Here is a 15,293-nt window from a genome sequence, read left to right on the forward strand (position 1 = left end):
AGAGTATAGTTCATGCATCTCTAATTCCCAGGCCTGTGCTCCTTGAGTCCAAGAGTCCATTGTGTCCTTTGAAGTCTCTGGAGATTCGCTCCAGCTCTCCAGACTAAATGTGCCTGAATAAATGACTTCTGAAATGTGACAGTGGCCAACTTTCATTTTTCCCACCCACTGTGAGAGATAGTGTATTGGTTAGCTATTATCAGAATAAGGGTGTGTAACAAGCCATTCTACAAGCCAATGGCTAATGCAAGGCTTAGTCTTACATGAGAGTCTGCAATGACCTTGGGTGGAGCTGAAGTGGGCTTTGCTTGGCTCTCTGCGTGTTTACGGGTGTCCTGGATAAATGGGAAATGATTCTGATTCAGAATGATTCCTCTCAGTTGGTAGAGTGCTTGCCATGCAAGTGGGAGCACCCGAGTTTAACCCTCCCACATGCCAGAGCCAGTATTAAAAAGGAAAGAAAAGGCTGGGCATAGTGGTGCATCCTTGAGCATCATCCCTGCCCTGGGAGGTGGAGACAGGTGCATCCCTGGTGCAGGTATCCAGGCTGTCTAGGGGGAAAAAAACCAAAGTTATCTTCTGGTCTCCACATATGTGCATCTACACACACACACACACACACACACACACACACACACACACAAGAAGGTAGCTATCCAAGTCATTCTTTTTTATTGCAGCTTAAAGAGATCTCAAAACCAAACATGCTCAACAAATGTGCCTACATTTTCTCATACTGTGTGGACCAACACAAGTTCTACCCAGGTCCAAATGCAGTGATGTGAGGTGAATATTCTTTGCCCACAGTGGAAGAGCAGAGCCCTGAATATTTGCTACGTGATAACACAAACTACAAAAATGAGCCTTAAAGTTAACAATAACATTTTAATAATTAAAGAAAGCTATTGTGGCAGCCCATGCTGTACCGGCTCTTCCTAGAGAGAGCTGGTGCATTTTGGAGCACCCACCTGGATCCCAGAGAAAGTGAAATAGTGTGTTGTATTATTAGCTGATGCTCTTACTTTAGGGATGCCTATGTGGAAGTTCTCAGAAGGCGGATCATGAATATTTTAGTGCTTAGACTATGAAAGAGGTATCTTTCTCTCACTCTTCACACCATTCGACCCTGCTCTAGTGTTCTGAAAACGTACAGGACTTTTCAAAGGAAATGCAGAGTAAATCATAAACCCTTGATGGTGAGTAGTTAAAATGCAGAGACTAAGTAGCTGTGGGGTGTCTGAGACAACGACAGTGCAAGCCCTAGGGCTCAGGGACTACTGAGGAAGAGGGGGTGGACATATTTAAGAGGTGGAGAGCCAGGGCACCTGCCATGAGATAGCATCCTCTAGTTAAGACGGGAAAGCTGTGCCTGGGAAATCTGGACAGCACAGATGCCTCCACAAGACTAGTGATAACGTCTGAAGGCCCCACACCTAGATGAGGAGCTCCGAGCCATCAATGGCTGTCCAGATAGGGAGAATGGGGTTTCTCCAGGGACGAACACCCTGATAGATTATCCAATCCCAGTGGTTAACACTAAGTGCATAAATAAGAGCAGTGTTAAATGGACTCAGTAGCTTATCTACCTTTCTTTCTTTCTTTCTTTCTTTCTATCTATCTATCTATCTATCTATCTATCTATCTATCTATCTATCTACCTATCTATCTATCATTTATCTATCCTCCTATCTATTATCTATTTGCATAGGCATGGGATAGATTGGAAGAAGGAAAAGGAAGGGAAGAAATGATATAAATACAGTCTTCATGTACCAACTTCTCCAAAAAGTTAAAGATCAAATCAATTAAGAAACCTTGTTAAGTGAGTATGAGGTTTGGAGAGGAGAAGCCATGTTCAGCACTGAAGACATTGTCACTTCCTGACCAGATGCTCTTGGGCATGTGTATAGCCCTCAGCATCTCCCCTTGCCATGATGAGGATGGCCACAGCAATCGTTAGAGGTGTACACTGAGTGAAATAACCCAAAGACCATGCCTGGCTGTTGACTGGTGATGTATTCTGTCTTACATCTTTATTCAGACTACTAGATATCTCTCTCTCTCTCTCTCTCTCTCTCTCTCTCTCTCTCTCTCTCTCTCTCTCTCTCTCTTTCACACACACACACACACACACACACACACACACACACACACGAGAGAGAGAGAGACAGAGAGAGTAGAGAATGATAGAGAGATGCATATACCACTTTGCACGTGGATGTCAGAGGACAATTCTGGGGAGTCGATCCTTTCCTCCCATCTTTACACAGGTTCTGGGGACCTAACTCAGGATGCCTGGCTTACACCATTTGGCAGCAAGCACCTTTACCTACTGAGCGTTTTTTTTTTTGTTTGTTTGTTTGTTTCTTTGTTGTTGTTGTTTTTTAATATAGTTTTCAACCTCATCCTTTGAGAGACTCACTCTCTCCATGAACTTGGAACTCAGTTAAGTGAGCTGGACAGTGGGCCCTAAGTATCTCCTCTTGCCAACTCCCTGGCTCTGACTTTGCAGGTAGGTACCACCATGCCCAGTTTTGTTTGTTTTGTTTTGAAACCTGAGTTCTGGGGCTGCTCAAACTCAGGTCCTCACACGTGAGTCGAGATCTTCACCAGCTGAGTCATCTTTCCAGCTCCTAAGTTTCCATGATTCCTTAAGAAGCCTGATAATTCTATTTCTCTAAGTTCCCTTGACTTGGAGAGGTCTTGCTACTATGGATCCATTCACCTGCACTGGTCTAGAACGGTCCCTGCCTGAGACACTGGAGTCTCCACAGTGTGTCTCTCATGTGCTTCCCTTGCTAGTTCACAGGATGGTGGCAGGGTCCAGCGGTGAGCACGGTGAGTAGCACCCAGCTCTCGTTTCCCAACTCTCATGACACCTGCTATGGCTGTTACAGGCCAAGCCCATAATCAAGACACTAAGCAAAAGCCTGTTCACCTTAATGACGAGAGAAGTACTGAGGACGTCAAGGTATCAAACCTCGCCCCAATCCCCATGATAGCTTAAGAAAGAAGTAGCTGGGTCTGTTCTGATACCTTGGAGAAGGTGGGACTGTCCCCGTGGGGCTGTGAGGTGGCTGTCACATGGACATCTGCAGTCAGGAAGCTAAGAGCAATGGATGCTGGTGCTCAGCTCTGTCAGGGTCCCTGTTCACTCAGTCTGGGACCCCAGTCTGCAGGATGGGTCACTCATGCTTAGGGTAAGTCTTCCGGCCTCCATTAGCCTAATCTAGAAACTCCCTCACAGACACACCCAGAGGGGTGTTTCCATGGCGATTCAAAATCCCGTCACGTTGACAGTGAAGACTCACCTCCACATGTCTTACGGGAGTGCCTAGCTTTGAGATCCTGTCTGGCTGTACTTCCCTTGTGTGACTTCGAGAAGAATCCCTAGTACTTTCTGTCTCATTCCAATTCTGCTACCGCACCAGCACTGGCCCAGCATCTGTCTGATTTGGCTTATCCAGCTTTCTACCTTTACTAGAGCCAACGTTTAAAACTGGGGGTGCTACAGCTAGAAATCGGGAATCTCTCACCCTGGAAGGTTTATCGACGTTGGTTCAGCTACCCAAGATGTGGACGATGGGCACAGGTGGGCTGCGGCCCTTCGGAGGGGACACCCATTCCCCTTTGCTGTCTGTGTGCTACCATCTCACCCCACTGGTGGTTCTCAAACACTACAGATCTCCTCCTCCATAGGGCTGGGTTCCTTCCTCTCCACTCTCCCTCAGTGGCACTCAATACTTGAGTCAGAGCTCCTGGGACCAAATAGTGGAAGAGTCTCACTTTGGGGTTGAAGGTGTTTTTCTGTGGTGCCTCGGTTTCTCGAGTCGAAAACCTTTATCATCCGGGTGCCTTTAATTTTGTGTCATTAGGTTTGGAGACTCCAGTCCTTCTGAAACCCTGATTGTTCCTATGATGCTTTGGCCAGGGGAAAAGGCTCACTTGAGTGTAGACAGGGCCATACACACAGTCATGTACACATGGAACGTCACAAGGTGCTTCATCTGCAAACTCCGTCCCTAGAAATAGAAGTATAATTTGAACACACGCCTGTAATCCTGGCACTTGGGAGACAGAGACAGGAGGATCAGAAGCGTAAGGTCATCCTGGACTGCAGAGTGAGTTCAAGGCCAGCCTGGGCTACATGAGAGCATGCCTTTAAAGAAGTGTGATGTCTACCCTTTGGTTTACAGGAGATCCTAAATTCCCATCAGGACGTCCAGCGATGGTTCTAGATAGACAATTATGAGGTCTGCCCAGGACTCCAGAGAAGCAGCCTCCAGCCAGAGGTCGCCATCTGGTCCCGGTTCCCGTTTCCCTTCCCCATTCACTCTTTCAAAGAACAGAGAGAAAAATCAAGACAGCTCTAGCCAAATGACCCGTGCTGAGCAGAGCACACCAGGGCCAGGAGGGCCCTGACCCTCCTATGGAGGTAACAAATTGGCTGCTGTGTCTGTGCCTGGCCTGAGAGGGGGGCCAGGAAGGGGGAAATGGGGAGGTAGATGGCAGCGTGGGACAGAGCTGGGGTCATGGGGTCAACAGCCTGAGCTTCAGGCGTCCACACAGCAGCTCCATCCACTCCTTCCCAGGAAATAGCCAGCGCCGTGGGGCATGGCATGCAGAGGTCGGTGGAGGCCACAGCATGCACACACAAGCATGTGTCTGTGCGCTCCAGTGTGCATGTCCCTCCCTGGCTCAGGGCGGGGAGAGGCAGTGAATTGAATTCTTTTACAAGATCTGCAAGGACCTCTGACCCCATCCACAGTTTTTAAGCACATAAGATACACTTTGCTTTTTCTCTGTGGTGCAGTTTGGCCTTGTAGGTGGGGAGTTTCTGATACTGTCCCTGAGTTCAGGTCTCTCTTACTTAACACTATGTGTCTCTGAAGGGCAACTTAGCCTGAAAGGGGCAGGAGCTAGGTGTGGTGGCTCTCACTTGCCATGGCAATGCGTGGGAGGCTGAGGCAGGAGACTGGGAGTTTGAGGCCAGCCTGTGCTACATGGTAAGACCCTTGGCAGGAGAGGGAGAGAGAGAGAGAAGAGGAAAGAAAGGAGAAGACAGGGAGGGAGGCAGAGAGGGAAGGAAGGGAGGGAGAGGGAGAGAGAGAGAGAAGGAGGAAGGAAGGAAGGAAGGAAGGAAGGAAGGAAGGAAGGAGCAATAATTTGCTCATGTTTGTGAAAACTAAATATTTATGTATCACATGTTCAGAGAAGTAAGTACAGGCTGTAATTATTCAATCTCCACACGTGAGGGACTTTGCATGCCAAGCAGTGTTCATTCTACTTAAAATACATCACGTAAACCCCTCCATCGTTGGAAGAGAGGAATGCGTTCAATGTCCTTGGTACAGATAAGGACACTAAGGCTGTCCAGAGTTTCTTGACTGAGGACTGAAGAAGCCAGCCTCAGTCCAAACATGGGACTCCTGACCAAGCACTGTGACCTACAGGGCACAAGTCAATGGATGGATGGATGGGTGGATGGATGGATGGATGGATGGATGGATGATGGATGGATGGATGTGTGGATGGGTAGATGGATGGATGGGAGGGTGGATGGATGGGAGGGTGGATGGATGGGTGGATGGATGGATGGATGGATGGGTGGGTGGATGGATGCCATTCTTTCACTCTTACTTTATATATTCTTTCCGTTTGAACTTGTGTCCAGACTCCAGGGAAAGTCAGGCCTCTCCCACCTGCACACACCCTTTTCTCTGTCCTGCCCTCTGACATTGGTCCCTCAGTCTCCATCGTCATCTCACAATCACTATCCCTGTCTGCTCCTGGCTCTCCCTTCAAAATCAGGCCCAAAAAAATCATCCCCCACCTCGGTACTTCTTGCTTTAATTCTCCCTGGCTGGCCTAATTACTTTGCCCTGTGGTGAGAGGAGACCTCCCCTGCGACAGCCCCCAAGGATGTGCTGGGGGTGGTGTGGGAGAAGGGGAAATCAGGACAGCCAATGAGGTACAAAGTCCAGGGTCCTCTGAGCCTACGGCCCCAGTCCCGTTGTCGTGTGTTTGATGTTTACAATTGAATTTGAACAGGAGTGTGGTCTGAGGCCACACGGGCCTCTCCAGTGCTACCTTTAGTGTTTGTCCTGTGGCTCATTACCCAGTGACACTTAACACATCATCAAACTGCTTTACAGTCACGACCAGCATGGCTTCTGGCCCTGGAATCACAGGCAGTGGGGCACACTGACCTCCCAGTAACTGGGACTGGGGCCCAGAACACACACACACACACACACACACACACACACACACACACATCAGGGGATCAAAAGCCATCCTAGGAAAACCAGACCTGGAGTTGAATTAGAGACTCGAGACCCCTGACCTCTCCCAACCCTCGGTGATAAGACTCAGAGTTCGGGGGCCTGGCATGGTGTCATGGCAAAGCATCCTGCTTGCTGCCACGTGGCCGGGTGGGATTTGCCACTTGCCCGATACTAGTGACCACTGCGGAGGGTCATAGCATCTGTGACCTTCCTCCGGGCCAAGGACACCCATCCCAGAAGCTGCTGCTAGGAAGATGGAGTTGACACTTACCTAGAAAATGATTAACCCAGAGCAAGCGGTGGCCTGTGGCTATTGGAAGTATCCACTCCTCCTCTCTCTCTCTATTCTTTATTCTCTGAAGATCAGGATCAGAGGGTCTAGGCTGTCAGTGTTTCCTTCACCCAAGTCATCTTCAAATTTTGCCAAAAAGCCACAGTAAGAAGAGCAGCAAACCAGTAAGAACTCAAGGGGCAAGGTCCACTGACGCCAGCTGCACCGTGGGTTTGTGTGTGCAAATAGATGCAATATACGCAGAGACATAGGCATGCATTATACAGAGAGGGGAGGGAGGGACCCTCCTCTGCACACAGCATCATGGACCATTTACAGGAACTACCTCCAGAACACAGCAGGGGAGGGGGGAGGGGCCAGCAAGGTGTTGCAGTGGATCAGGGTGCTTGCTGCCCAAATGGTACAACCCGTTTGATCGCTGGAATCCATGTAAAGATGGAAGGAGAAAAGTGACTCCACAAAGTTGTTCTCTGACCCATCATTTGTGTCATAGCAGATATACACACGCGCGCACAATCATACACACATACACATGTAAGTAACAATTACAAGTAAATAAGTAATTTAACTTTTAAAAACCAGAGGAGGCTGGAGACCGGCAGAATAGTCCTTGGCTTCCTTTCGGAAATGTGAGCCCAGACCTGGGGAACTGGAGGAGGCCTTGCTCTGTCCAACCATGGATGGGAAGGAGGGCCTTCGCCGAGGGCAAGGGAGATGCCACAGAGAGGTACCCTGTGGGTCAAGGTACTGACAGGCCCCTTCCCCTCTCCTAGTGTCCAGCATCCTCCTGGAGCCTCTGTAGTTCCTAAATCTCCTTGACATAGTGACTGAGAAGGGCCGGCTGTCACAGCTGACGTGCGGTAATGAGGCAGGGTTAATACTCAGAAGGTCACGCTGCCATTCCGAATTTCATGGCTATTCGGTAACACAGGCAGTAACCAACGTGGAGGCCAGGAGGTACACAGTAAGGGCCCCTGGGTACAGGCCCGGGATAAAAGCCGACGCCAGGTTCTCATGGTGTAGGGAAGATGCCCTAGGATGCTGGGATCATGGCCTTGTCCTCCCTCTCACCTCTGACCTTCCTTTGCTATGGGAACTGTTCTTTGTCCGGCTCTGAGAGGGGTGAGTCCCCAAGACTCTAGAAAAATGGTGCATATTCTATACAGACTGTGGAGATGAATGCTTTCTATCCACGTCACTGGATTTGAAGATGCTTAGGAGATAAGCACCTAGATGGATCTGTGAGGTCATTTCCAGAGGGCGAAACCCACCCTGAATGATGCTGACACCCTGAATGATTGGGCCCCCAGGCAGAATAAAAGGAGAAAGCTGGCTGAGTACCAATACCCGTCTCTCTCTGCTTCTGGACTGCACCGTGATCAGCCACCCCACGCTTTCCCCACCACGATGGACTGTATCCCCTGAAACAGTGAACCAGAATAAACCCTTGGTTCTTCACCTTGCTTTTGTCAGGGCCTTTTTGTCACAGCAAGAAAAGCCACTCATCGATGCTATACATTTGCTAGGCTGCCAATCCAAGGAGAAGGCGAAGCCGAGAAGGATGGTGGGGCTTCCTGGGCAGATTGTGTATGGAGGTAGAGTGAAGATGAGCGTGGTGGCCCAGACCTGTAATCCCAGCACTCAGGAGGCTGAGGCAGGAGGATGATGAGTCCAAGGCAAGACTTGTCACTTTCAAAAGAAAAGGGATCTGGGAGAAGTTGGGGGAGGGGAAGGGCATGATCAGGATTTATTATATGAAAAACATTAATTTCCATAAAAAATTCAAATTAAAAAAAAGTCCTCATCATGGTTGAATAAGGAGGCAGAGGAGAAGCCATGCTTGCACAGATGAGCGGTGGGTGTAACACATCCAAACAGGAAGCAAGACGAAGTTCAACCCCCAGCCAAGTGACTCCAGCTGCAGAGTGTTGCACTAGCCTCATGCTTGAGAAAAGCGGGACCCAAGCTGATTAAATTAACTGTTAGAGGGACTGGGGATATAGCTCCAGTGGTAGAGAGCTCATCTAAGAGGAAACCCTGGGTTCCAGCCCCAGCACTGCAGAAACCAGGTGTCCTGGTGCAGAACTGTCATCCCAGTTTCGGGAGGTGGAGACGGGAGGATTAGGAATTCAGGGTCATCTTTTGCTACATAAAGTTGGAGAGCATCCTGGGCCTCATTGGAACGCTATCTCGGAAGAACTTCAGTTTTTTTTAAAAAAATAACAAACTTCTAAGTATCTTTAAATGAACAAGCTAAGACTGAGGAATTAGAGTAAATCTCATTAAAATTATATGGAGGTCCTATTGCCCTGAAATCAACAGATTGAATACAGGCTTGGAGTTGCTGCAGGTTCCACCATTAGGGGGTTAGTCCTACCTAAAAATGCAGCTGATTAAAGAAAGCTGAGCAGTCAATGAGGTCATGTTAAATCCACATCCTGATCATGCACAGTGAGCCCCGAATCCACCGATGCCTGAACATACACAGTGAGCCCAGGATCCACCAATGCCTGATCATATGCAGTGAGCCCTGGATCCAGCTATGACCCAGCACAAATAAACCTTTCAACCAGTCAGGTCACTTAACAAGCGTCTTCATTTCTTTGGGTGATCTTGTGGTTGATGGACAGATGGTTCTTTGGTGGTGACATTTGTGTATGAATATTCTTCACAGGAAACATAGGTGACTCTGTCTGGGAGTCCTTTCTCCTGCTCCTCGCCCCAAAAGTACTTTTAGCATGCAGAAAAAAACAAGTGCACCAAGAAGCTAAAACTCCAGCACTAACCCTTGGCCGATGACTTCAGGGGACAGACAGACAGACAGACAGCTTCTCCAGTTCTCTTGCCTCTTGGCTGAGCTCACTCTAAAAGATGTCCTATATTGTTACATAGAGTTCCACGGGGGCCAACTCCATTGTCTATATTGTTTTTGTTTTTAGTTATATGTACCTGTGTGTCTATGTGTTGGTATATGCATGTGAGTGCATTTCCGGCAGAGGCCAGAAAAGGGGGTCAGATTGCACAGAGCTGGAGTTACAGGTAGTTGTGAGCCACCCAACATGGGTGCTGGGACTTGAACTCAGGTCCTCTGCAAGAGTAGCACAGAATGCTTGATTGCTAAGCCATCTCTCATGCCTGTAATGCTGACTAGTTTGGTGGCAAATGCCTCTCTACTTTCTCCTTACCTGCTGGCTTCCTGGCTCGTATGCCACATGAGCAGCGTGTGCCTGTATCCCGCCTCAGAACCTGCTTTGAGGAAAGTCCCAAATACACTTCTACAGTCTTTGGAGTTCTGCACCTCATACGCCCCAGAGCCCTGACTGTATTCTAACACACAGGAGGCATACCCCAAGCTCTGGTGACCCCCAGGCTCATGTTCTCAGTCCTTTTATACATATAGCTCCATCTGAGGGCAGAGTTTACACGGCCCCAATGAAGTCCCACGATATCACCAAGCATCCTGCTCTTCCACAGTCATGGGAGCCTAGGGCATGCAAAGATAAAATGAGGGGCCTGGGTCTCCCAAGTGAAATGCTTCCCAGCCCAGAGAAGGCACTAGGTTTGTGTATTGTGAATGATCCCATCTTCTTTGCTCATAAATGTTGCAAGCTCCCTGCTCCATACAGTGCTGTTAATAAGTTATACCTCACCTCTCTTTTAAGGCCCTTTTCCTAGCTAGCCAGTCACCCATTAACTCTCCATTACTCTGATACGTCATTATGACGTCTCAGGTGGAGAGCTGGGATACTGACACCCTCAGCCCAGAGGGAGACAGAGAACAGAAGGGCTCATTAGGTTGCTGTGACCAAGGCACAGTTTTTTTCTCCCCCCAAAGACTATTTTCTGATGCTTTTAAAATAATGGACTCAAAGGTCTCCCATCCATAAAAAAAAATCTCCCCAACAGCTTGGCAAGGACAGAGCCCAAGGCAGGTTAAAGCACCCTGAGAAGCAATTGTTTCTTCAAGTTCTTGATATTCCCTAAAAGATGGTTTGAGTCTCCTTAACATAAGACCTCTCTTTTGGTCATTGGCTGATCTGCAATTCAGGCTTCCATGAGGAATGTTTTCAAGCCCTAGGAATTTATTGTGTGGACCAGTATAGAGTGTTGAAGAGAGAAAGCAGAGTAGGAAGCCCATCAGGCCACTTCTAAAGCCCAAGTGTTTGAGGCCACACCTCCAACTCTCCATCTCCTTTGTGAATATGTGTGTGTACATGTGCATGCACCCATGTCCTCTGGGCACTTGAGAAAGAGAGGCAGGAGGATGGTAAGTTCAAGGGGAGCCTGAGCTACACAGGGAGACCTTGCCCTTCTCTGAAAACAAAACGAATTATTTTACTTCACACTGAAAGCACATTTGCACAGATACAGCACACCCACTGTGTGCTTGCACAGATACAGTACACCCAGTGTGTGCTTGCACAGATAGATACAGCACACCCAGTGTTCACTTGCACAGATACAGCACACTTATTTTATGCTTTGTTGCCAATGGGTGCTGGACACGCTCTCACTTTCAGCCCTGCTCTGAGGCTGCCAGTCTACACAGCACAAAAACGGGTCCCTCCGGTGGACCAGGTCCGAATGTTTACAAAGCACTCTCACACACATTAACTCGTCAGCACAGAATCCGCTGACAGGGCCAAGATGAGAAATGGATGGCCGAAGGGTAATACATCATGGACCAGAATAATCATTTAGCTCCTTGGATAAAGGCTCCCATCCAAGCTTGGATTACAGCTTTCAGCCACACACAAGGCAGATCGATAGCAACACCATCTTCATGCCGGAAGACCATCTTAGTCAGCCTGGACTCCATGACAAAGTGCCCCAAGTAGCTGCCTCAAGCAACAGATATATGCCTTCCGATTCTGGTCAAGGTCAGAGAAGTGGTGGCGAGGATGGGCTCTGGTGAGAGCCTCTTCCCCACTGGCAGAAAGTGTGGTTCAGATGTGAAATGTGTCTCACAGGCCCGCGTGTTTGCACACGTGCTCTCCGGGTGGTGGCGCTGCTCTGGAAAGTTGCAGAGTCTTCGGGAGGCACAGCCTGGCTGGAGGAAGTGGATCACTGGTGGCAGCCCTTGAAGTTTCATATCCCAGTTCCACTTCCCGTCTGAGGAGACAAGAGGACCAGCTGCCTCATGTTCCTGGCAGCGAGCCTTCCTCACCATGGCGGACTCTGTCGTCTCAAGCGGTGAGGCAGGATGGACCATTTCTCCTCATTTGTAAGGCACCTGGCCACAGCAGTGAGGAATGAAAAGCGGAGGGGTCGTACTCGATGTGTCTCCCTTGGTGGAGAGAAGAGGGGACCTGACCTCTCCCTCTTACACAGACACAAACTTCATCACAAGGTCCTAGCCTCCATAACCACCTAAGCCTGATGAGTCCCCAGGTGACAGTGCCATCCATGGGAAGTCTGAGCTGTCCCATCTCGGTTTTGAGGGTGACTCAGATTGGCGGTTTATGGGAATGGCCTTCTCCAGGCTCCTGAGTCCAGCAAAAGTAGCCGGGCTGTTTGCCTAAGGGGCATCCTACTCGGTCCAGGAGGCACCCGGTATAAGACTGCTTCTTTGCACCAGGATAATCAGTATTCAGAACAGGACATTGGGAAACCTCAAAAAAGCTCCTGCTTCCTCTAGTTCTCTGGCTGGCTGGCTGTAAAATGAAGAGGTCGGACATCCCCAAACAGCATCCCCCAGGCCCTCGCTCTGTGGGAAGGAGATAGATGTTTTGTGCCAAGCGTCTCTTCCCCGGAGACTCTTGGATCATGTTGTCTTTATTTCAGGGGGAAAAGGGTTTCCTGGCTGCAGGACTTGTCAGTTCCTTTCTCTTGCTGACATCACTTTTTATGTTCTAGGATGAGGTTGGGGAGGATTTTCCAAATTTATTTGACAACATATGGAATATGCATTCTGCCTGCTTTCTTGAGGGATTAGAGTCATGGCAGATTCCAGGTAGGGGGAAAAATGTGAACAAGATGAATGTAGACATTTTCTTTGAGCTCTGACATTTATAATGTTGCCATTTGGGGTGTTTAATCCAGGCTTTTTTCCTTATTCGAGGGGATAGTATATTAGTCCTAGGACAGCTGTGACAGAATCAGAGGCTGTCGCATTGGAACCCAGCTCCGTCAAAGCAAGAACTCCTTGGTGGTGTGGTACACGCCTATGATTCCATACTCAGGAGGCTGAGACAGGGGGATTGTGAATTCAAGACCAGACTGGGCTACACAAAGAGACTTTGTCAAAAAAAAAAATCAGCAACAATGAAAGGATCAAAGGCTGAGTACTTTAAATCAACAGGGACTTTAAAGGCTGGGACTTCATGATCTTGGTGCCCGCTGGGCCACACTGCCCCTGAGAGAGGCAAAACTGAATCTACCACACACCTTCCTCTCAGCATCCACTAGTGGTCAACACGGCTTGCACTCTGGCTCACAGCAGCATCCCGCCCATCCCTGCCTCCGTTGTCAATGGGAGTTTTATCTGAGATCTCTGAGATTCTCCTTAGCCTTCACCCCGGTATAATGGTCCCAACTCCAAATGAGGTCACATTTCAAAGTACCAAGTTTGTACTCACAGGTCAGGGGAGGTTTGAGGGCAGGCATGAAATAGATTGCTTACCTTAAATGATACAACCGATAAAACTGAGTGTTTTATAATAAACTGACCAGGAAGTAACTGGATTTCTGCCTGGTTGACCAGCACGGCCATTGACGTCAGTAGAATTGAATTTCCCTCCATCTGACTCTCTCATGCCCGCATTTTGCCCTTGCTCGCTTTATTGTTTTGTCTTTGGGGTGTGTGTGTGTGTGTGTGTGTGTGTGTGTGTGTGTGTGTGTGTACGTGGGTATGTGAGTGTCGGTGTGTTAGGCTGCCCAAGTCAGGTTCGAACTCTCTATGGAGCTGGAGAGACCTTGAACAGCTTAGTCTCTTATACCCCCCTCATCTGACTGCTGAGAAGGGAGAGCTTTGTACGGGGATGGGATAGAACCAGGGCTTCGTTCATGCTGAGCAAGCTTCTACCACACCCCTAGGCCCTCTCCTCTATTTCTCCAGAATTGGATCACAGAAGCTGAACCGACTGATGGAGGGATCAGGGTTCAGCTATGTTGATAGTAAGAAGTGTTGGCTGAGCCTGGGTCTCTTTGACTGTGTTCCGAGGCTATAAGAGCCTCTGAGGCAGCCGACATCACTCTAAACGGGCCAACACGGCATGTCTTTATCTAGACACTGTGGTCTTTCTTCGATTCATCAGTAGTTGCCCTTCTTGTATCTTCCAACAACAACTCCCTTTTCATTTCTCATCATGGCCTCAGAAACTGGCTAGCCAGCTTCCTTGGCACAATGTGTTATGAAGAACAAGCCAGTCAACACCGGTGGGGTATCACGAGGGCAAGAGATACTAACAGAACCCCAGCTCTTGTGTGTGGTTTCTTACTCTCTCTCCCTTTTCCTGTCCCAACCAGTCACAGAAAAAAAAAAAAAAACTGCCATCCTGGGAACTTGGGGCAAGGAGGAGGAAAGAGAAAAGTAAAGAAACGCTATTTCTGGGGGCATTAGGAGATCTTACATGTGTGTGCAGATGCATGTTTATATGCACACAGAGACCAGGGGTCAACTTTTGTGTCATTCCTCAGGAGAGGTCCACTAGGTTTTCTTTTGAAGTAGGGTGTCTCACTGGCCTGGAGCTCACTGGATCCTCCTGCCTCAGCCTTCCCAGCTTGAGGATTATAAGTACACCATCATGCTGAGTTTTTTTTTTTGTTTGTTTTTTTGTTTGTTTGTTTGTTTGCTTGCTTGCTTTTTTTGGACAGGGTTTCTATACATAGCATTGGCTGGCCTGAAACTTGCTAAATAGACCAGGCTGGCCTTGAACTCATAGAGACCTATCTGCCTCTTCCTCCCAAGTCCTGGGATTAAAGGCATGCACCACTATGCCCAGCTTTTAAAAGTCTCTTCTGGGAATAAAGCTCGTGTCCTTCTGCTTGCAAGGCCAGTGTTTACTGAATCATCTCTCTGGCCCTCAGTTCTGGCACCTAAAGGTCTCCTCGCTGTAAGCAGGAGCTTGGCTCTTTGTTGCTCCACTGTAGAAGTCACACACAAGAACGGGCTTGGACCTCTCTCCACATGGCTCAGGAACTCGTGCCAAAGTAGTGGGAGGTGGGGGGGGGGGGGCGGCTGGTTCAGTCGGATGCTAAACCAGTTTCCTTCCCAGGCTCTGCCCAGCCTCTGAATTCTAGGATTCTTTAAACCTCAAAAATGGATTCACTGTTTGCTAAAAATTCCAGGGTGGCTCTGCTCCAAACCCCTTCCAAGCCCCAACCTAAAATGTGGCTTCACTTTGGAGAATTCAAATGTGGCTGACTTTTAAGAATTTTGGCTCTAGCGTGAGGGGGTATCTGGTGAATCGCTTGGAAAATGAGCGATGGCGTTCTCAGAGGCCTCCGGATCTCACCCGGGAGCCAAAGCAAAGCAGGCCTAGCTGAATGGAGGCTCCATTGTCAGGGGTGTCCGATTGGTCCTCCCACCCACCCCCACCCTCCACCCCCGACGAATGCTTGCACCTTGGGGACAAGAAGGTTTGTTTGTTTTCCAGAATGTTCAGAACGCTTTTGTCCTCCTGCCTCTTCCCCGCTTGTAGCCTTGAGACTCTGTGACGAGGCCACAGCTGTTTATGTACTTAACTCGACTTGAGGTTTTTAACTGCATTTAC

The sequence above is a fragment of the Peromyscus eremicus genome, chromosome 23, assembly GCF_949786415.1.
Source record: "Peromyscus eremicus chromosome 23, PerEre_H2_v1, whole genome shotgun sequence".
Classification (NCBI taxonomy): domain Eukaryota; kingdom Metazoa; phylum Chordata; class Mammalia; order Rodentia; family Cricetidae; genus Peromyscus; species Peromyscus eremicus.